The sequence below is a fragment of the Cetorhinus maximus genome, chromosome 6, assembly GCF_964194155.1.
Source record: "Cetorhinus maximus chromosome 6, sCetMax3.hap1.1, whole genome shotgun sequence".
NCBI lineage: Eukaryota > Metazoa > Chordata > Chondrichthyes > Lamniformes > Cetorhinidae > Cetorhinus > Cetorhinus maximus.
Window position 1 is genome coordinate 9,062,372 of NC_135884.1, and position 21,687 is coordinate 9,084,058.

A 21,687-nucleotide genomic window follows, 5' to 3' on the forward strand; every position below is an offset into this window, starting at 1 on the left:
GACCTAGCCTTTAGGCACAAGTAAAGCTTCACAAAAGTACAGTTACATACACAAGAAATCTATAAATTTCTATTTACTTCTTGTCTTTTCTTTTTGTTGTTATAAAGCTTCACGATAAGATTTGTTTATTCACCTTCGAAGCACATATCCAGCACCTGTTTGTGTTGCTCATAAAGAAAATAATTCGGGTCATTTGGTTTTTTTCCTCTCCATTAATATTTGAGATCTACAGTGACATTTTACAGCAGCCCACAAATTAATACAGATATGACCTAAAGTCCACCTGCAGAAAAAAAAATTGCTATCCAAATACGATTAGCTTTAAAAGACATGTAACATATTCGTAACAAGGATTATTTTCTGTAACACCTGGACTTTCTACTGATGCCACCAACCTTGGCAGGAACTCAATGCACAGTACACACTTCACCTGTTCTGGTGCACAAAACTTAAGTTTCATTCCAACTTTGGGAAAAAACACCTTATAAACTGATCAAGTCATGAATTTGGTTTTCTCGACTCAAACAAGAAACTAAGAGTTAATCAAATCATCTTGTGTTTTCTTTATCCCACCCTGTGATCCCTAAAAAAAAATAGGGTATTTCTTCCCAATGTTCTCACCCTGTCCAATAGGCACTGACACACTGGGTTTAGTACAACATACACATGAACGCTCCAGTACCCTACTAAATTTGCCACGTGTCAGGTTCAACGAGTGCCAATAAGTTATCAAATGATGGAGAGCCTCACAGTTGAACTCTCATGACATACACAAGTGAACAAGTTGCAGTGCAGGTCAATGGGTGGTGGTCAGGAGTTGATTTCTTTCCCCCCCACTCCTTACTCAAGGGTCACATTGTCAATCATAACTCATCTCACTGGAGATCAACATCTCAACACAGACCAGGTATCAGGCCTGGAACATGATTAATCTGGATACCTCACTACCAGCATCAACTGCAGCTCAGTTGGAAGCACTCTCACCTCTGATTTAAACAGGTTGAATGTTCAAATACCACTCCAGAGACTTGAGCACAAAACCTACATTAACACTCCAGTGCAGTGCTGTCAGAGGTACAATCTTCAGATCAGATGTTAAACCAGGGCCTGCTTTCCAAGGTGGACATAAAAGATCCCATGGCACTATTTTGAACAAGAACAGAGTTATTCCTGGTAGCCTGGACGATTTATTTATCCCTCAATCAACATTACAAATACAGATTATCTGGTCATTATCACATTGCTGTCTGTGGAAGTTTGCTGTGCGCAAATTGGCTGCCACATTTCCTTTATTACAACACAATGACTACACTTCAAGAACTTCAAGGGCTGTAAAGTGATATGGAAAGTCCCAGGGTCATGAAAGGCGCTATATAAATGCGAGTTTCTCTTCCTCGCTTCAACCACACTTGGCAGATCATGTGTAAACCATCAAAGGGCCTCAGACTGAACAAGTACAATGGATAAAATAGCATTCCAGAAATAAATTAGTCAAACACCAAATTTCAATTTCTTTTAGTTCATACACAAAGGAAATCTATAAAGGCAGGCTTCAGAAAGCACAAAGTCCAGAAAAAGTGTGTCATGCTGATTGTCCGATACAACTATCCACTGTTAAAAGAATGCATGTGAGAACATCTGCTCAAGGATTGAGCTTAATCCAAGTAAGAATTCCACAGTGCACAGGGAGGTGGTGGCGTAGTGGTATTGACACTGGACTTGTACTCCAGATATCCAGGGTAATTCTCTGGAGTTATAAGCAAAATACTGCAGATGCTGGAAATCTGAAACAAAAACTGGAAAAACTCAGCAGGTCTGACAGCATCTGCGAAGAGAAAGACAGGGTTAACATTTCGAGTCCAGATGACTCTTCTGCAGAACTAAAGAAAAGTAGAAATGTGGTGAAATATATACTGCTTAAGGGGGTGGGGCAGATGAAGCTGGATAGAAGGCCAGTGATAGGTGGAGGCAAAGGAGAGATTGCAAAAGATGTCATAAACAAAAGGACAAATGGGTGCTGGTGGTGGTAATATTGGCTAAATGAGGTGTTAACGGTGACATTAAGAGTAAAAAGCAGAATGAGCAAGTGACAGATGGCCTTAGTGGGGATGGGGTGGGGGGAGGGGATGGTGTGGGAGAAAAGATCAAAATAGGCTAAAAGGTGGGGATAAAACAATGAATAGAAATAAGGGAGGATAATTATTAACACCACAGGACCAAATGATGATCCGTGGGATGAAAGGATAGAAAAGAACTCAAAAAAAGCAGGCTATTGATTTGTTGTGGTTTTGCAGAGAAATAGGCAACTTGTTTTTTCCCCAACCAATAATGAGAAAGGCAAATGATGCATTATTTCCAGTTCCCAGAACAAGGGACACAACAGATGACATTGAAGGGAGACTGAACAGCCAGAAGTCAATCTTCACAAAAACCAATAACACTTGGAAAGGCTGCTTGAAGAATGAGATGCAAAATTAGAGAGCAATTTCTGGACTATTCCTAGTGCCACAGGATAAGCCAGTTAGATCTAGATTGATTAGATATGTCAGTGGTTCAGAAATGAAGTAGTAAAGAGGCTTAAGATTCTGAGGGTGTTCAGACCAATTCTGGGTTGCAGTGGGGGGTTGGGGCAGGGAAAGAAGGGGAGAAGCTGCTTCAGAGAGATGAGCTTCACCTGAATTGAATTGCAGTCAATATCCTTATGAAAGGGGTAAATCGGGGAAATGTAAACCAGAAAAGCAAAGGTGGGATAAACACAATTTTTTTCTAAATCCTATACAGGATGAGTGGAGAGTTGAGGCAATACAGGCGCAAAGTTTTAAATAAGTTAAGCAAGATTATAAATTTACAGAGACATGGCAAACAATGGGTAGGAACAATGAAGAGGAAAAACAGTCACCATGCAAGTTGTCTTTCTGCCAATGCCAAGAGTAATACAAATAAAACAGAAGAACTAAGAGCACCGAATTAGCTGAAGAAATATTACATGACAGCAATTGAAGAACTAGGTTTTCAGTACATACGATTATTAGGAAGGGCCAGGAAAATAGGAAAGGAGAACCAGCAACACAAATAAAAGACAATATAATGGTGACAGAATGTAGGGATATAACGAATACTGAATAGGAGGAATCGCTTTGGGTGGAATATTGTCTACAAATGCTGCATGGCCTAACTATCTCACTCTGAAAGCTAAGGGAAATCATTTTTTAAAAAGAGTGCCATAGATACCTTTTAAGAATCAGTCTGATCAAATTCTGATCAGAGAACAATCTACAATTTTTTTTTGAAAACATCAGGTGCATATTGGAACAGGTCCCAAAACTTATTTCTACTTAAATTGAATGGCTGGCTCCTTCCTCGGACAAACAATTAATCACTGCAATAAGTGCTTTAAACTAGTATGTATTTTCTCTGATGGGGCTTTATGGATCATAACAGTATAAAGGAAGCCCTTATGCTAAAATCTCCTCAAAAATGCTTGTTTTATTAGAGCAGATATCATGAATTGTGAACACAGCAGGCTATTGCAAATGGACCTAAAATTTTTTGAACACATGAAAGGAACAATAGTACAGTTCTCAAGAAGTGACATATTACACATTAGACGTTAAGACATGCAAATAAGAGTATAATCTCATGGGAGTGTTCTCGGGGGGGGGGGGGGGAATAGACAAACAAGGGATGTCAGGATCCAGGTGCATTAGGCATTAAGAACTAACTCATACACAAAAAGCTAATGGGATGCAGGGTTTCATCACAAAAGATTTAGGTCATGAAGGACATATTACAATCACGATACAGAATGCTGGACAAATCTTAAAACAATAATGTCTTCAGGTTTTCTCACCCTTACTCAGAATGTGGGAGGTCTTGTGGCTCAGTTGGTAACTTCCCTGCCTCTGAACCAGGAGTGGAGTGGAAACTCTTTCGAGTTATCAACAGTCACAGATTGCAACTCTTTCGAATACAATCACAGTTCTTGGTTTCCGGGAGTGGGACATGAACCCACAACCCTCTGATTCAAAGGCGAGGGTGCTATGAACTGAGCCACAGCTGACACCTCAAGGAGTGGAGTGGAAGGAGCACTCATGACATGGCCAGACAAGTTGATAATCAAGCTGCTAATATTTCCAACCTGCCCATGATAGGCAGTAAGAGTGGGAGAGATTCCTGGTCAACCATGCCTGATTCACTGTGGTGCCCCTCACGCTGAAACAGAGAGAGGTGCCTTGCAGACTACAGCTTATAACAGACAGATTTAGGAATCATAAACATGACCTTAGAAAGGGTACGCTTCAGACCATGAACTCTCACCTCTATCCTCACCCCTTTTTTCGATATTCTTTTTTATTTAATTTTCATTTATTTTTTATCCACTTATTTTTGTTCTTATTTACTTTCATTTTTATTCATTGTTTTGCCCCTTTTATCCTATTTTTGATCTTTTCTCCCCACCACTGTCCCCTCCCCCCCCACCTCCACAAGGGTCATCTGTTACTTGCTCATGTTGTTCTTTTCAGAATGCTTACCCTTGTCCTGCTATTATCACAATCTGCTTTCTTACCTTAATGCACCTCCTTTAGCCCTTACCACTACCATTAACACTCCCTTTGTCCTTTTGTTTATGACATCTTTGTCAATCTCTCCTTTGCCCCCACCTATCACTGGCCTTCTATCCAGCTTCACCTGCTCCACCCTCCTTAAACTGTATAAATTTCATCACATTTTTACTTATCTTTAGCTCTGAAGAAGAGTCATACAGAGTCGAAACATTAATTCTGTTTTTCTCTCCACAGATGCTGTTAGATCTGCTGAGTTGTTCCAGCATTTTCTGTTTTTGCTCAAGAACTACCTGCTCTATATTTTCCCCCAAGACATTTAAAAAGGAGTACATGATCTTCTTAATCAAATTCAGTCAGATTTTGTTAGAAAAAGTGTTAAAAGCAATATAATTATTTTACTAATATTTCAGAAAACTCAACTTCAAGTCTCGCTAGAACAGTTTTGAGGATAGAATTTTTTTAAATTTGGAAATCAAAGGTCGATAGCATAACAAGTGACCATGCAGCTTCAGATTGCCGTAAAAGCATAAATGGTTTACTAATGTTCTTTAGGGAAGGTCAGAGGCTGGGAATTCTGTGGCGAGTAACTCACCTCCTGTCTCCCCAAAGTCTGTCCATCATCTAAAAGACACAAGTCAGGAGCGTGATGGAATACTCTCCAGCTGCCTGTGTTTCAGTGGGGGTTATTTTAAAACAGCACTAATTTCTCCTCTCTCCACCTGTCTGTTAAATAGAAATGAAATTTTGATTTGCTTGCCCCTTTATAAGCAGTGGCGTATTTCCCAACCCCTTGGTTTTGGTGTGATCCAATTTCTATTAATAACCCCACAACAAACTCAAGATAGGGTGAACTCAAAGGGTTAGTTTATTTGCACACACAAAAACACAGGGGGGTGGTGTTGCAACATTTCCCCCTTTACATCCACATGGTAAAAGAGTGATAGAGAAAAGAGAGATTTGCAGTGCAGAGATGATAGAGACAAGAAATGGTGTTTCACATGGATTCCAGAGTCCAGAATCAAAATCTAATGAGGTGTTCCTTCACTGAGGTCGGCAGGTTGAAAAACAGATTGTATAATTAATTTTTCCAGTGGAGTTGACTTCGCACAATGAAACAGACACGCAGAGATGAATCAGTCTTATAGGTAATGGTACAGAAGTTCCAACAGAAACAGTGGAGATGAGGCCAGGTAATTCAATCTGGGCAAAGACCCTTTTCTGAGAGGCTGCATGTGGAATGGTAAAATGGCAAGACTGAGATTTTGCAGTACAGCAAGGCAATATTACTGGTTACACAAGCTAGAGGTCCATGTAACATGACTCCCACGTTGTCTTTGACAAGAGAGTGTGTATCCCTCGTCTAGGTTCCCAAGATGGTTAAATGTTTCAACCATTAAGAATTGAAAAGAAAGCTGTGGGACCCTTTGTCCTAGCAGACGAGTTGACTCCAGTTGGCCAGTCTAGATTATGAAATGCAAATGGTCTCTACATAGCTCTTTGAATTTGGTGTCTGCAGCCCGTGGGGTAGGGGGGATTGTTAGTGTCTCTTCAGAGTTAGAGGTGCAAATTTGATATTGCCAGGTAGCTCCTTGTGTTCGAGGGTCACAGGCAGACATGTGGATTCAGCAGTTTTAAAAGATCTTTGTCTAGTTTTAAATTTTAGAAATAACCATGAGGATATCTACATCTATTTTATCAAAAATATACACCTAGATGAGTGCAGCTCCCACAACATTCAAGAAACGCAAGAACATCCAGGGCAAAGCAGCCCGCATGATCAGCACCCTATCCACCACCTTAAACATTCACTCCCTCTACCATCGATGATGCACAATGGCAGCAATATGTACCACATACAAGATTAAATGCAACAACTCACCAAGACTCTTTCAGCAGCACCTTCCAAATCCATGAACCTCTACACTTAGGAGAAGGGCAGCAGACGTATGGGAGCACCTTCACCTTCAAGTTTCCCTCCTAGCCACACACCACCCTAACTCGGAACTAAATCACCATTCCTTCTGCCGTTAGATCAAAATCTTGAACTATCTTCCTAACAGCACTGTGGGTATGCCTACACACGGACCACAGCAGTTCAACAAACCAGCTCACCAGCATCTTCTCAAGGGCAATTATGGAGAAGTAACAAATGCTGGTATTGCTAGTGACATCCACGTCCCATGAAAAAATAAAAAAAAGAAACATCCCATCCTGAACAGGTCTACATGTGACTCTAATACCACACCACCATGGTTGGTTCCTAATTGCCCTCTGCAGTGGCCAGCCAAACAACTCAGTTGTGAAAATCCAGCATCACCTTCTCAAGGGTATCTAGGGATGGGCAATATAATGCTGGTCAACCTATCGGCATCTGTTTCCCAAGATTGATTTCTTTTAAAATGTTGAATTCACAGCAAGGGGCACTTAATCCAAGTGTTTTATGACAGCTGTGTTGCAAACAAACTAAAAGAGAATTAGGCTTGACAGTTTCAACAACATGAATGTGTGTAAAAAGCACATGACGAAAGAGTGGAAGGCAAGACCAAGGGAGACAGAAATAATAGTTGATGAGACCAGCAATGCAACTGCAAAAGGTAATTTAAGTTAAATTGATGCCAAATATTAGTCGCAAATATTATCGACATTAAAAAAATTTTTTCTTGTGAGAGACATTGAGCAGGTTCAGAATCCTGATTAGTTCCAGTATATAGTTAAGGGGAGGCGATGGCGTATTGGTATTGTCGCTGGACTTGTAATTCAGAGACCCAGGGTATTGCTCTGGGGACCCGGCAGATGGTGGAATTTGAATGCAATAAAAATCTGGAATTAAAAGTCCAATAATGACCATGAAACCATTGTAGATTGTCCTAAAAACCCACCTGGTTCACTAAGGTCCTTTAGGGAAGGAAATCTGCCGTCCTTGCCTGGTCTGGCCTACATGACTCCAGATCCTCGGGAATGTGGTTGACTCTTAAATGCCCTCCAAACAAGGGTAATTAGGGATGGGCAATAAATGCTGGCCTAGCCAGCGACGCCCACAACCCCTGAATGAATAAAAAAATCTACGCGCACCAGAGATTATTTTAGTATTGCTGAAAAAAATGACATGTCTGAGCTTTTCCTTTTGTACTTGTCAGGACACTCACAAGAATACTCGCAATACAAAGGGGAAAATAACAATTAAGATAGTCAGTCAGGCTAGCAATGTGACGCATGTGTGTCTACCAGAAGCTACATTTATTAATACACAGGGCCCAGTTGCATGTCCCTCCGGGACACCTTGGTCCACTCCTCCATCACCCACTACATCTCAACCGCCTCCCACTGCACTTTCCCATGCAATCGCAGAAGGTGCAACACCTGCCCCTTTACTTCCCCCCTCCTTACCATCCAAGGGCCCAAACACTCCTTTCAAGTGAAGCAGCATTTCATTTGCACTTCCCTCAATTTAGTCTACTGCATTCGCTGCTCCCAATGCGGTTTCCTCTACATTGGAGAGACCAAACGCAGACTGGGTGACCGCTTTGCAAAACACCTTCGGTCTGTCTGCAAGCATGACCCAGACCTCCCTGTCACTTGCCATTTCAACACTCCACCCTGCTCTCATGCCCACATGTCTGTCCTTGGCCTGCTGCAATGTTCCAGTGAAGCTCAACACAATCTGGAGGAACAGCACCTCATCTTCTGACTAGGCACTTTACAGCCTTCCGGACTGAATATTGAGTTCAACAATTTTAGATCATGAACTCTCTCCTCCATCCTCACCCCCTTTCCGATCCCCCTTTTTTCCAATAATTTATATAGATTTTTCTTTTCCCACCTAGTTCCATTATTTTTAAATGTATTTCCATCCATTGTTTTATCTCTACCTTTTAGCCTATTTCGATCCCTTCCCCCCACCCCACCTCCACTAGGGCTATCTGTACCTTGCTCGTCCTGCTTTCTACCCTTAATGTCACCTATTAGCACATTTCTTAGCTAATATCACCACCGTCAACGCCTCTTTGTCCTTTTGTCTATGACATCTTTTGGCAAACTCCACCTATCACTGGCCCTTCATCCAGCTCTACTTGTCCCATCCCCCCATAAACCAGCTTATATTTCACCTCTCTTCTATTTTTCCTTAGATCTGTTGAAGAGTCATACGGACTCGAAACGTTAACTGTGTTCCTCTCCGCAGATGCTGTCAGACCTGCTGAGTTTTTCCAGGTATTTTTATTTTTGTTTTTGCATGTAACATGTGCCTGTTTCAGCTAAACAAAATAAGTGACAACCATTCATTGACTTATTCCTCAAGGCAATACCTTGACCAATCAGGGTCTAGCTGCCTGGTTTAAATTTAAAACAATGCTTGGTAGTTAACTGTGGTGCATTCTCCATGGCAACGCCACTTGCCAACCAGCACTCTCTTCACATACAGTATAAATTGTTGTTTTCCCCCTTATACTGGTATTCTTGCAAGTGTCCTAACGAGTGCAAGATGAAAAGCTTAGACATGTCTCTTTTTTCAGCAATACTCAAGTTCTATCAAATGACTATTAGATGATTTTAGCTATTTCTACTATTAAACAATCTGAAGCATTTTAGCATTGATAACAGTAGCTCAATTTGACGTAATTGAGATATGTTACTGGTTGAGAAAACGTAGTTGCTCTTAGGAACTGAACACAGTAACATTATGGCACACTTTTGTTGTGGAATCAACCATTATCTTGAACTCTATGTAACCAATAAAATTGTAATGGCAAAATGCCAAGGACCAGAGTCTGATTTCAGCACTTGCCAGCAAAATTTCATCCTTTGAAAATAAATTAATTAAGCAGAGGATACAGATGAAAAATAAACCTGATTTGAAGTTTTGGACATCTTCCATTAATTCCATCCGAAAGAATGGTTATTGGGCCATGAAGTGTGCTACTGATCTGGTTTTTAAATCCAATATTTATCACTCAGTTGAGTTCTCTGGGAAAACAACTTGCTCAACGAGTCTGTTTTTCAAACAAACATTTGAAGTTTCTGGAATGTTTACCAGGCAAACTTAAGGCTGTGATCTTATTGAGTAATTATTTGTTGTGATATAGTTACACAAGGAATTGACTGACACACTTAAGGTTTGTTAATCTGGTGCTGCTTTTAACCAAGAGTAATGCAAGTTTAAGGGTTGAAGCAATTGGTTCTTGTTTACACCATATGTACTTCAGATAGCAGGCTCCAGGTTGTTATTAATCCAGAATGCCTGATGTTTATTTAGTTCCAGGTGAAGGTTAAAAATCCACTTGAATTTACATCTATCCCTTTTTCAGTCAGAAACGAGAGCTGTTCTAATCTGCCTATTGGGAAGGGCCCTTACTCTCCAGTTTGTAGGCACAACATTGGGGCAAGTGCTCTGAAATTACAAGAGACGTCACTGTAGTCCCATGAACTGCCATTCAGAATGGTTAAATTTATAGCTTAACTAGAACATACAAAATTATGTCATGTTCCTTGCAGCACTTCCAAAATTTATTTGATGTGTAGGCAGGTGTGTTTCTGGTTTTCTGTGCATCTCTTTGTCAAAATCAACGTGACAAACCAGATAGAGCTGCATCGGCATATTTCCTGGCAATTTGGAAATGGAGGAAGCGGTCTAGGGGTTCTTTGAGATAGCGCAAAAATAAAGATGCAATTCATTACTTCGTTGGTGAAGAATACGATTTGTCCTCCATAAATGAATTAACTAGACCTGGTGACTTAATTATGCTAGACTTGGAATCTTATAAAAGAGATTATTTCTTAGAATTCCTCATGGCTTTTTCCTGGGAGGAGCAGCCCGATCTCTTTGGATATGCAGCTTTCTAGGAGCTCTATCCAAAGATTAGAAGGCTGAACGCCATGTCCAACTCTGGCAGAGGATACCACTGATCCGTGAAATGTACTAGTATGTTGCCATTTGAGAAATGCTACTAAGGTCTGCAGCTGATCCTTGGAAGGAATCACAGGATCTTTACAGTGCAGAAAGAGGTCATTCAGCCCATTGAGTCTGCACTGGCTCTCTGAAAGAGCATTCTACCAAATTCCACACCCTTGCCTTATTCCTTTAACCTTGCACATTTTCAGGTAGCCATCCAATTCCTTTTTGAATACCTCAATCAAACCTGCCTCCACCACCCTCTCAGGAAGTTCATTCCAGACTCGAACCATCTTCTGGGTAAAAAAAAAATTTCCTCACATCACATTTACTCCTTTTTCCAATTATTTTGAACCTGTGCTCTCTAGTTCTTGATTTTCCATTGAGTGGGAACAGTTTCTCACTATTTACCCTGTCCATGCCCCTCAGGATCTTGAATACCTCTATTAAGTCTCCTCTCAGCCCTCTTTTCTCCAACCTCTCCAATCTATCGTCATAGCTACAGTTCTTCATCTCTGGAATCATTCTTGTGAATCTCCTCTGTACTCTCAACAATGCCTTCATGTCCTTCCTAAAGTATGGCGCCCAGAACAACACTACTCCAGATGAGGCCTAACTAATGTCTTATATAATGTCCTTACTCTTGTACTCAATGCCCCTGTTAATAAAGCTTAAGATACTATATGCTTTATTAACTGCTCTCTTCACATGCCCTGCCATCTTTAACGACTTATGCATATGTACACCGAGGTCCCTTCGTTCCTGCACCTCCTTTAGGGTTTCTCCCTTTATTTTATACTGTCTCTCCATATTCTTGCCAAAATGAATCACCTCGCACGTCTCTGCATTGAACTTCATCTGCCACTTGTCTGCCCAATCTACCAACATGTCTAAGTCTTTGGAAGTTCAAGACTATCCTCATCACAGTTGATAACGTTTCCAGTCTTCATATCATCTGAAAATTTTGAAATCATGACCTGAGCACCAGAGTCTAGGTCGTTAATATATATCAGGTAGAGCAAGGGTCCTAATACTGACCCTGGGGAACTCCAATACAAACCTTCCTCCAATCTGAAAAACAGCCATTTATCACTACTCTCAGTTTCCTGTCACTTAGCCAATTTCTCACCCAAGTGCCTTCTCACCCTTTTATTCTGTGAGCAAGAATTTTGTTCACATGTCTGTTCTGTGACACTGTATCAAATGCCTTTTTAAAATCCATATACACCACATCAACAGTATTGCCCTTATCAACCTTCTCTGTTACCCCCTCAAAAAAAAAACTCCAACAAATTAGTTAAACATGATTTTCCCTTAATGAATTCATGCTGGCTTTCCTTAATTATCCCACACTTGTCTAAGTGACAACTGATTTTGTCCAGAACTAGTTTCCAGAGGTTACACTACCACCGAAAGCAAACTGACTGATCTGTGGTTGCTGGTTTTATTCTTGCACGCCTTTTTGAACAAGGGTGTAACATTTGCAATTCTGCAGTCCTCTGTCTAAGGAAGACTGGAAGATTATCACTAGTGCATCTGCAATTTCCACTCTTACTTCCCTCAGTACCCTTGGATGCATCCCACCCAGTCCCAGTGCCTAATCAATTTTGACTAAAGATAGCCTAAAACCTCCTCCTTCTCAATTGTAAATTCTTCTAGTGTACCAGTTACCTTCTCTCTCACCTCAGCCTGGGTGGCATCTTCTTCCTTTGTGGAGAGAGATGCAAAGTACCCGTTTAATACCTCCACTGTTTATCCTGCCTCCACGTGCAAGTCCCCTTTCTCATGCCTAATCGGCCCTCATCTCTTTTACCACCCTTTTATTATTTATATGCTTATAGAAGACCTTGGAATTCCTTTTTATATTAGCTGCCAGTCTCTTTTCATGTTCTCTCCTTACTTTTCTTCCGCTTCCCTTCTGGTCCTTCTATATTCAGCCTGATTCTCCATTGTATTTTCTACCTGACGACTTTTTTAATTCATTCACGGGATGTGGGCTTCACTGACTAGGCCAGCATTTGTTGCCCATCCTTCGTTGCCTTGAGGAGGTGGTGGTGAGCTGCTCCTTGCACATGCACTTCTTCCTCTATGTCTCTCCTCATCCAAGGCGCTCTGGGTTTATTTGTCCTACCTTTTCTCTCCAAGGGGTTATGCTTTGACATTGCCTGCAATACTATCTCTTTGAAAGTGGCCCATTGTTCAGCCACCATCTTTTCTGTCAACATTTGATTCCAACTCACACGACACAGATACATTCTCATCCCAAAGTTAGCTTTCCCCCTAATTAATTATCTCTGTGATAATCTCTGGACCTCTCTGTAATTCTTTGCAGATTTCTTTCTATACATCTCTTCCACTAGTTGGTGGTCTATATACTACACCGATCAGTGTTATTACACCGTTTCCATTCCTTACCTCTTGCCAGAGAGATTCTTTCCTTGACCCCTCTGGAACATCCTCTCTCTCCAGTACTGTAATGCCATCTTTAACCAATACTGGCACTTCTCCCCCACTTTTCTTCCTTTCCTGTCTCTCCTAAACACCTTTTACCCAGGAATATTTAACGCCCAGTCCTGCCCTTCTTTGAGCCAGGTATCTGTTACAGCAATATCATAATACTATTTGTCAACCTGTGCCTGCAGTTCACCAATCTTGTTAACCACATTCTGTGCAATCACATACATGCGCATTAGCCCTGATTTAGGCTTTTTCACTTTCCCCCTTACTCTGACCCCATCTGATGACTTACTATTGTCCAAAACTATCAAACTCTCCAAGTATTCTATCTACCTTGATGCTACTCTCATATATCCTCCTTATCAGTTAATACTTTTCTACTTTCCACTGCAAGTTCTTCTCCTCTCCACTCTGAATTTCACCTCAGGTTTCCATCCTCCTGCCAATCTAGTTTAAACCCTCCCCGACATCACTAGCAAACCTGCCCACAAGGACGTTAGTCCCGGTGCTTCTTATACTGGTCCCACCTGCCCCAGAACTGGTCCCAATGCCTCAAATCTAAAGCCCTCCCTGCTACTCCACATGTTGAACTGCCCAACCTTCCTATTGTTATGCTCACTAGCATGTGGCACTGGGAGTAATCCTGAGATTACTACGCTTGAGGTCCTGATTTTTAATTCCCTTCCTAACTCCCTAACATTTGCTTTCAAAACTTCATCTCTTTTCCCCAATGTGGACCACAAACTCTGGCTGTTCACCCTCCCCAAAAGAATGTCCTGCAGCCACTCTGTGAACATCCTTGACCCTAGCAGCAGGAAGGCAACATACTGTCCTGGCATCACATCTACAGCTGCAGAAATGCCTGTCTGCTCCCCTAACTATGGAATCCCCTACCTCCATTGCACCTCCACTCTTCCTCCTCCCCTCCTGTGCACCTGAGCCACCCGTGGTGCCTTAATCTTGGTTCCTCATAGGGCTGTAGCAAGAGCCACCTCGCTCACCAGTATCTAAAATGGAAAAATGGTTAGAGAGCGAGATAACCTCAGGGGATTCCTAAACTTCTTGCCTGCTTCTCCTAGGTACTCTGGCAGTCACCCATTCCCTCTCTGCCTGTGTACTACGTAGCTGCACTGTGACCAGCTCTCTAAACCTGCTGTCCACATAATCCTTAGCCTTACGGATGCATCACAGTGACTCCTGCTGCCACTCAAGTTCCGCAACCCAGAGCTCAAGTTTCTGCAGTTAGTGATGCTTGCTGCAGATGTAATCATCGAGGGCACTTTGTACCTGCAAACATCCCACATCTCACAGGATGCAAATTCCCCATGGCTGAGTTGCGCTGACACACCTTAAATTTTTTATAAGGTGGTTACTACAGTATGGTATAAAATAACTCACCTGTCACTCACCAATCGTCTCCTCTATGACGAGTTCAGAAAGGCCTATACTTGCCAACCAATCAACTGACAGGAGTCATGTGATGTCACTTATAGATTTTATCTGTAAACTCCCAGCTCACTCTCTGCTGTTTTATGGGCTCACTCTCTCTCTCAACCCTCACTTTTTTATGGGCTCTCTTATGTTGTTTAGTTAGCTTAATTCAATTACCTTCTTAATTACTTTAGAATAATTCCTATGTATACCACACATCTTTCCCCGGTGAACCTAGTTCTCTACTTACTCGGTCTCAGTTTCATTCCAGCGTAGTCACCTGTCTCCTTGCGTGCCCCTTACTGATCGTGCAGTTTGAAAAGCCTCTCTCTTTTATAGGCCCTCTGATGAGTCACTAGCTAGTTTAGCTTCCTACTACAGTAATTAACACCAATTGAACCAACTGTTTTCAGCTGATTGACAGTTAACTGCCACTACCAGGCAGCTCCCTGTTTAACAAGCTGGTCTAACTTACTTGCAGGTTGTTAGTTCTATGTCAGTGCTTGATTCTTAATCTATATTTAAACCTGAAAAAGACTTACCAAAACTTACCACGTGAACCTAATTCGCTACTTACTCGCGCTCTGTCTCACTCAGGTATAGTCACCTGTCTCCTCGCGTGCCCCTTACTCAAGGAGCCAGAAATGAAGCCGTTCAAGGTCAGTGACTTTGACAGCTACTGGAGCGGCAACTAATGCTGTAAGGTGCAAGGTCTTCGGCGACAAGTATCAGATATCTGTCTGGAGAGTCACAGTCTCCTGCAGTACTGGGTCTCTGTCATCTTCAGGTAGCTCCATATTTGATGGTAGATCCTTTGGTGGAGGTATGGCATCCCTTGTATTTTTGCCCCCCTTTCCCCTCTCGTGCCCTCCTGCTGCTCAGGATTCCACTTTTCCTGCCAAGGGGGGTGTCCCTCATTTGCACTGGGCCCAAAATTTGACAGTCATTGCCAGCTGCAGCCTTCCTTTTCAACAGGTGGCCGCCCAATTGTCCTTGGTGGCCTTACCCTCTACTCTTAGTTTCACAACACCGGGTGAGAGGATGACAGCATCATTCAATGTTCGAGCACCGAGTACTCACTCTCCCCGCCACCTGCACAGCGCCAAGGGAACCTCCTTACCAAATTCCCAAACCCCTCTGCCCTGCTGACCCTCTTATGGGGCCAGTGTGATGACCAAGGCAGTTTTGACTGGTTTCCCAATCTGTACCCATCTCCCTTCAGCTGATCAGAAACTGATAGTTCCTGGCACCTTTAGATATTCCAACCCCCACCCCAACTTCCAACAAATTCTTAACGAGCTTTTAAACTAATACAATTGGCCTCAATAGGGAAGACAGAGGGATCCCTGTCTCCACCCAGTAAACATTACTGCCTTTAACTTGGATATCTCCACAGTTGTACTCCAATAAGCAAGATTGTCACGCTACCTGAAACTATTTCCTTTCCAAAAACGTCTCTCAGCTTTGCAAATTTTCAAGACTGAAGAAGCCAATTCTAGTTTGGATCGGCACATTGGCAGTTGGGCCTGCAGTGCAGATGTGCAGACAACTTTTAAAAATCAGAACATACATTTTACATATAAAATTATATACTCACTGGCAGACAGTGGAATTACGTAGTGTGCTTTTATTGTAATGGTAGAAATACTATTTCAATAACCTAATTGGAAATGACTGCCTCAAGTTGAGAAATTAAACATTCAAGTGCTTTCTATGCAAATAAAACAAATAGCATTCAATTCAACCAGTCCTTTGCTTATGATTATCCTAGAACTCGTAGGCAATTTCTGATGAATAAACATTTGGATTGACAATTTGGAATTCTTTATGCAATATTGCAAAGTATAGGATCAGCAACAGTTCAAAAGTTTATTGTTGTTCTAATGTCTCAATAGTACATACCTCCTTTAGCTATCATTAGACACCAATCGCATATTTTTTCTTTAAAGCAGCAAACTGCAAAAATGCTACAATATAAAACAGTGCAAGTTTGAATAATCATTGTGAATCTGCTGCCATAAAATTCTGTCACTACATATTCATAAACAATTAGTAAATTATACTAGGATATTAAAATCAAGCTTCACAATCATTATATACAAATGATTAAATAGCACAAGTCTTTGCATTTTTTTTCTAAATGAACTTGAACTTCTTACTGAACTCAATCAGAGTATTATAATAAAAGCAAATTACTGTGGATGCTGGAAATCTGAAATAAAGACAACAAATGCTGGAAAAACTCAGCAGGTCTGGCAGCATCTGTGGAGTGAGAAACAGAGATAACATTTCATGTCCATATGACTCTTCTTCAGAGCTCAGGCCTGCTGAGCTTTTCCAGCATTATTATCTGTTTTCACTCAGACTATTCCCTGCAATTTAGAACATTAAGGGATGATTTGATCAAAATGGTCAGATGTTAAGGTGAACACAGTGGAGAGAAAGAAACTACTTCCACTGGATGGGGAGTTTAGGACTAGAGGGACATGGTCTAAAAATTAGAGCCAGCCCTTCCAGGTGTGAAATTAGTGATCACTTCTACATTCAAAATTAAGTTTGGAATTCTCTTTTGCAAATAGCAATTGATGCTAGTTCAAGTGTAAATGTTAAATCAGAGATTGATAGATATTTGTTATTGGGGCAAAGGCAGATATATAGAGATAGGTCACAGGTCATCCGTGACTCACTGAATGGTGGAACAGACTCGAGGTCTAAATAACCAACTCCAATTCCTATGTTCCTGTGTTATTGTTCTGTGCTTTCTTCCACATCACGTTGGTTTTTCCATTCCATGTTATTATGACTAAACCAGCAAATATTGCCCTTAAGAATGTGGACAGAAAATCATGTTCAGTCTCTAGTATTCAATTAACCTTGTAGAAACAACATATTTTATAGTCCTGCCTGCAGCATTGTAGGTCAGAGCTCAATAATGTTTGGAAAAAGTCATTTACAAACATGGATACCTTTGACAATACCCTAATCTTTTTCTATTCAAAATTCACCATTCAACCCTTATCTCAGAAACCAAACAAATTTAGTTATAAATCCATTTTAAGGGTGCCACTTTGACCAAAATAACTTAATACTGCTCAACAACTTCACCAACACCTCAAGGTAAAAATTCTCATTCTCACGTTATAATGCCACTACAGCCTACTCCCATAACCTCCTCTAGCTTCCTCTGAGAATTTTAGCTTTTTGTGCATTACCCTACCACTGGCAGCCATGGCTTCAGTCGTCTAGGCCCCAAGATCTGGAATTTTCTCCTGTTCGCCTTTCCACCTCTCCTCCCTGAAAACGCCAGTCGAAATCTACCTCTTCAAACAAGCACTTCCTTGGTCACCAATCCTAATGTCGTCTTCTTTGTCTCTATGTTCAATTAAGCTCCTGTGATATGCCTTGGGTTGTTTTATTACATGAGGGGTATGATGTAAGTGCAATTTGTTGTTGATAATGCAATAAAGACTCTAAATTCACTAGTGGGGGTGGGGTGAAGTAAGACTAAAAGGGCATAAAAGGTATAGATTTAAAAATAATGGAAGTAGGTGGGAAAAGAAAAATCTATATAAATTATTGGAAAAAACAAAAGGGAGGGGGAAGAAACAGAAAGGGGGTGGGGATGGAGGAGGGAATTCAAGATCTAAAGTTGTTGAACTCAATATTCAGTCCGGAAGGCTGTAAAGTGCCTAGTCGGAAGATGAGGTGCTGTTCCTCCAGTTTGCGTTGAGCTTCACTGGAACAATGCAGCAAGCCAAGGATAGACATGTGGGCAAGAGAGCAGGGTGGAGTGTTAAAATGGCAAGCGACAGGGAGGTCTGGGTCATTCTTGCGGACAGACCGAAGGTGTTCTACAAAGCGGTCGCCCAGTCTGCGTTTGGTCTCTCCAATGTAGAGCAAACCGCATTGGGAGCAACGCATGCAGTAGACTAAGTTGGGGGAAATGCAAGTGAAATGCTGCTTCACTTGAAAGGAGTGTTAGGGCCCTTGGACGGTGAGGAGAGAGGAAGTGAAGGGGCAGGTGTTGCATCTTCTGCGTGGGCATGGGGAGGTGCCATAGGTGGGGGTTGAGGAGTAGGGGGTGATGGAGGAGTGGACCAGGGTGTCCCGGAGGGAACGATCCCTACGGAATGCCGTCAAGGGGGGTGAAGGGAAGATGTGTTTGGTGGTGGCATCATGCTGGAGTTGGCGGAAATGGCGGAGGATGATCCTTTGAATGCGGAGGCTGGTGGGGTGATAAGTGAGGACAAGGGGGACCCTATCATGTTTCTGGGAGGGAGGAGAAGGCGAGAGGGTGGATGCGCGGGAGATGGGCCGGACACAGTTGAGGGCCCTGTCAACGACCGTGGGTGGAAAACCTCGGTTAAGGAAGAAGGAGGACATGTCAGAGGAACTGTTTTTGAAGGTAGCGTCATCAGAACAGATGCGACGGAGGCGAAGGAACTGAGAGAATGGGATGGAGTCCTTACAGGAAGCGGGGTGTGAGGAGCTGTAGTCGAGGTAGCTGTGGGAGTCAGTAGGCTTGTAATGGATATTGGTGGACAGTCTATCACCAGAAATTGAGACAGAGAGGTCAAGGAAGGGAAGAGAAGTGTCAGAGACGGACCATGTGAAAATGATGGAGGGTTGGAGATTGGAAGCAAAATTAATAAATTTTTCCAGGTCCTGATGAGAGCATGAAGCAGCACCGAAGTAATCATCGATGTACCGGAGAAAGAGTTGTGGGAGGGGGCCGGAGTAGGACTGGAACAAGGAATGTTCCACATACCCCATAAAGAGACAGGCATAGCTGGGGCCCATGCGGATACCCATAGCCACATCTTTTATTTGGAGGAAGTGAGAGGAGTTAAAGGAGAAATTGTTCAGTGTGAGAACAAGTTCAGCCAGACGGAGGAGAGTAGTGGTGGCTGGGGATTGTTCGGGCCTCTGTTCGAGGAAGAAGCTAAGGGCCCTCAGACCATCCTGGTGGGGGATGGAGGTGTAGAGGGATTGGGCATCCATGATGAAGAGGAAGCGGTTGGGGCCAGGGAACTGGAAATTGTTGATGTGACGTAACTGGGATACTATTTCAAATTAAACTGACAGTCAAAGACACCACAAGTTCAAGATTTTAATCATACAGTGCCCAACTTCAGATCAGGGTAATGTACATAAAAACCATGGAACCATTTAATATCAGCTGAAAGTCATGAAGAAGGGAAAGAAGGATTAGCTAAGATAATGCAATCACCCATTTCACATTTATCCTGGCTTCTGACACCTTCATGAGAAACTAATGACCAATAGGTTGAATAATATAAACCAAATTAAAACAAACACCGACTTAAACATTTTCTAAGGCGCAGCAGCTGAGAAATTGCTGCACAACTATCAAACATCTGCTAAACACTAAAACTGACCTCAGTATTGCCAAACAACAGGCTCCTTTGCCAGCCTAATGCTTAGTTTGGGTTCTACCAGAGCCACCCAGTTCCTGACCTCATTACAACCTTGGTCCAAATATAGACAAGAGAGCTGAACTCAACAAGTGAGGGACTGCCCTTGACATCAAAGCAGTATTCAAGTGATCAAGGTGCCCTAGCAAAGCTAGAGTCTATGGGAATCAGAGAAAATTCTCCAATGGTTGAATCACACCCAGCACAAAGGAAGATGGTTGCGGTTTTCAGAGGTCAATCATCTCAGCCCCAAGACACCACTGCATGAGTTTCTCAAGGGAGTGTCCGAGGCCCAACCATCTTCAGCTTCATAAATTGCCTTCCCTCCGCCATAAGGTTAGAAGTGGTGATGTTCATTGATCATTGCACAGTGTTCAGTCCCGTTAGAGATTCCTCAGATACCGAAGCAGTCTGTACCCATATGTAGCAAGACCTGGACAACATTCAGGCTTCGGTTGGTATGTTGCAAACCCAGGCAATGGCCATCTCCAACAACGAAAAATTCAACCATCTCCTTTTGACATTCAACGGCAGTACCATTACTGAAACCCACACCATCAACATCCTGGGGGTTATCATTGGCCAGAAACTGAACTGGACCAGCGGTTTAAATACTGTAGCTACAAAAGCAAGTCAGAGGCTGGGAATCTCGAGTATCTCACCTCCTGACTCCTCAAAATCTATCCAACATCTACAAGGCAAAGTCAGGAGCATGATGGAATAGTCTCCACTTGCCTGGATGAGTGCAGCTCCAACAACACACCAGAAACTCGACCCTATCCAGGACAAAGCAGTACGCTTGATTAGCACCCCATCTACCAACTTAAACATTCATTCCCTCCACCACTGGCACACAGTGGCAGCAGTACATACCACATACCAGATGCAGTGCAGCAACTCACCAAAGCCTCCTTCAACAGCACCATCCAAACCTGTGACCAAGGGCAAGGATAGCAGATGGATGTGACCACCACCACCTGCAAGTTCCCCTCCAAGCCACACCCCATCCTGACTTGGAACTATATCACCATTCCTTCAGTCGCTGGGTCAAAATCCAGGAACTCTCTTCCTAACGGCACCTTGGGTGTACCCACACCAGAGAGACTGCAGTGCTTCAAGATGGCAGCTCACCACCACTTTCTTAAGGTGCAATTGAGGATGGACAACAAATGCTGGCCTTGCTCACATTCCATGAAAGAGCAAAAAAAAACTTCCCATGTCCATGGAACAACACAAGAAGCTGCAGGTCAGTTGGGTTTCTTCTTTTTCAGAAAAAAAAGCTTTTCACCTTTAACTAAGTATATCAATTGCATACAAGGCAAAACACTAGATTTAAAAGTCAACATATCTAATATTGAGAAACCCCTCAAGCTCAATATTTCAAAAGAGAGAAAATTCAATCAAAATGCAGTGGAATGTAGCTTGCCATGATTGATACGGACAACAGCCAATTAGGATTATTTAACAATTTAGATATCTCCAAGCTGGGTCTAAATCAATTTGAAAATCAAACATTCATCATTTAGCTAAAAATAAAACAATCTCAATAAATAATTTTAACAATCAATTGTGGTTCTTTACAGTCAGCAAAGAAGTCACTTCTCCAAATGGAGGTGCTACAATTGTTGTTAACAAATTTAAATACTTGAGACTTGGCTGAAATTAAACTTGGAGAATTAAATCTCCAGTATATTTCACAGATCTTTGGAAAAAGTGAAGAAGCTTTCAAAGCTTCACGTTAATAATAGTGTACAGCTTTGTACATCAATTCACACTGAGACAATTGCATACTAGGAACTTTTGCAAAGTGCACATACTTAGAATGCATAGATGAGTTTGGAAGTTCAATTCAGCTATTCATTGACTGGGCATATTTGTTTTTAGTCAAAGTCCACGTTTTTGAGAAAAGCTG

At 42.1% G+C, this 21,687-nt stretch overlaps 1 protein-coding gene across 1 annotated transcript in view; it reads right to left on the reverse strand.

Moving 5' to 3' along the window:
• prkar2aa (protein kinase, cAMP-dependent, regulatory, type II, alpha A) overlaps positions 1-21,687 on the reverse strand; it is a 270,284-nt gene that overhangs the window by 235,992 nt on the left and 12,605 nt on the right. The gene's annotated exons all lie outside the window — the stretch shown is intronic.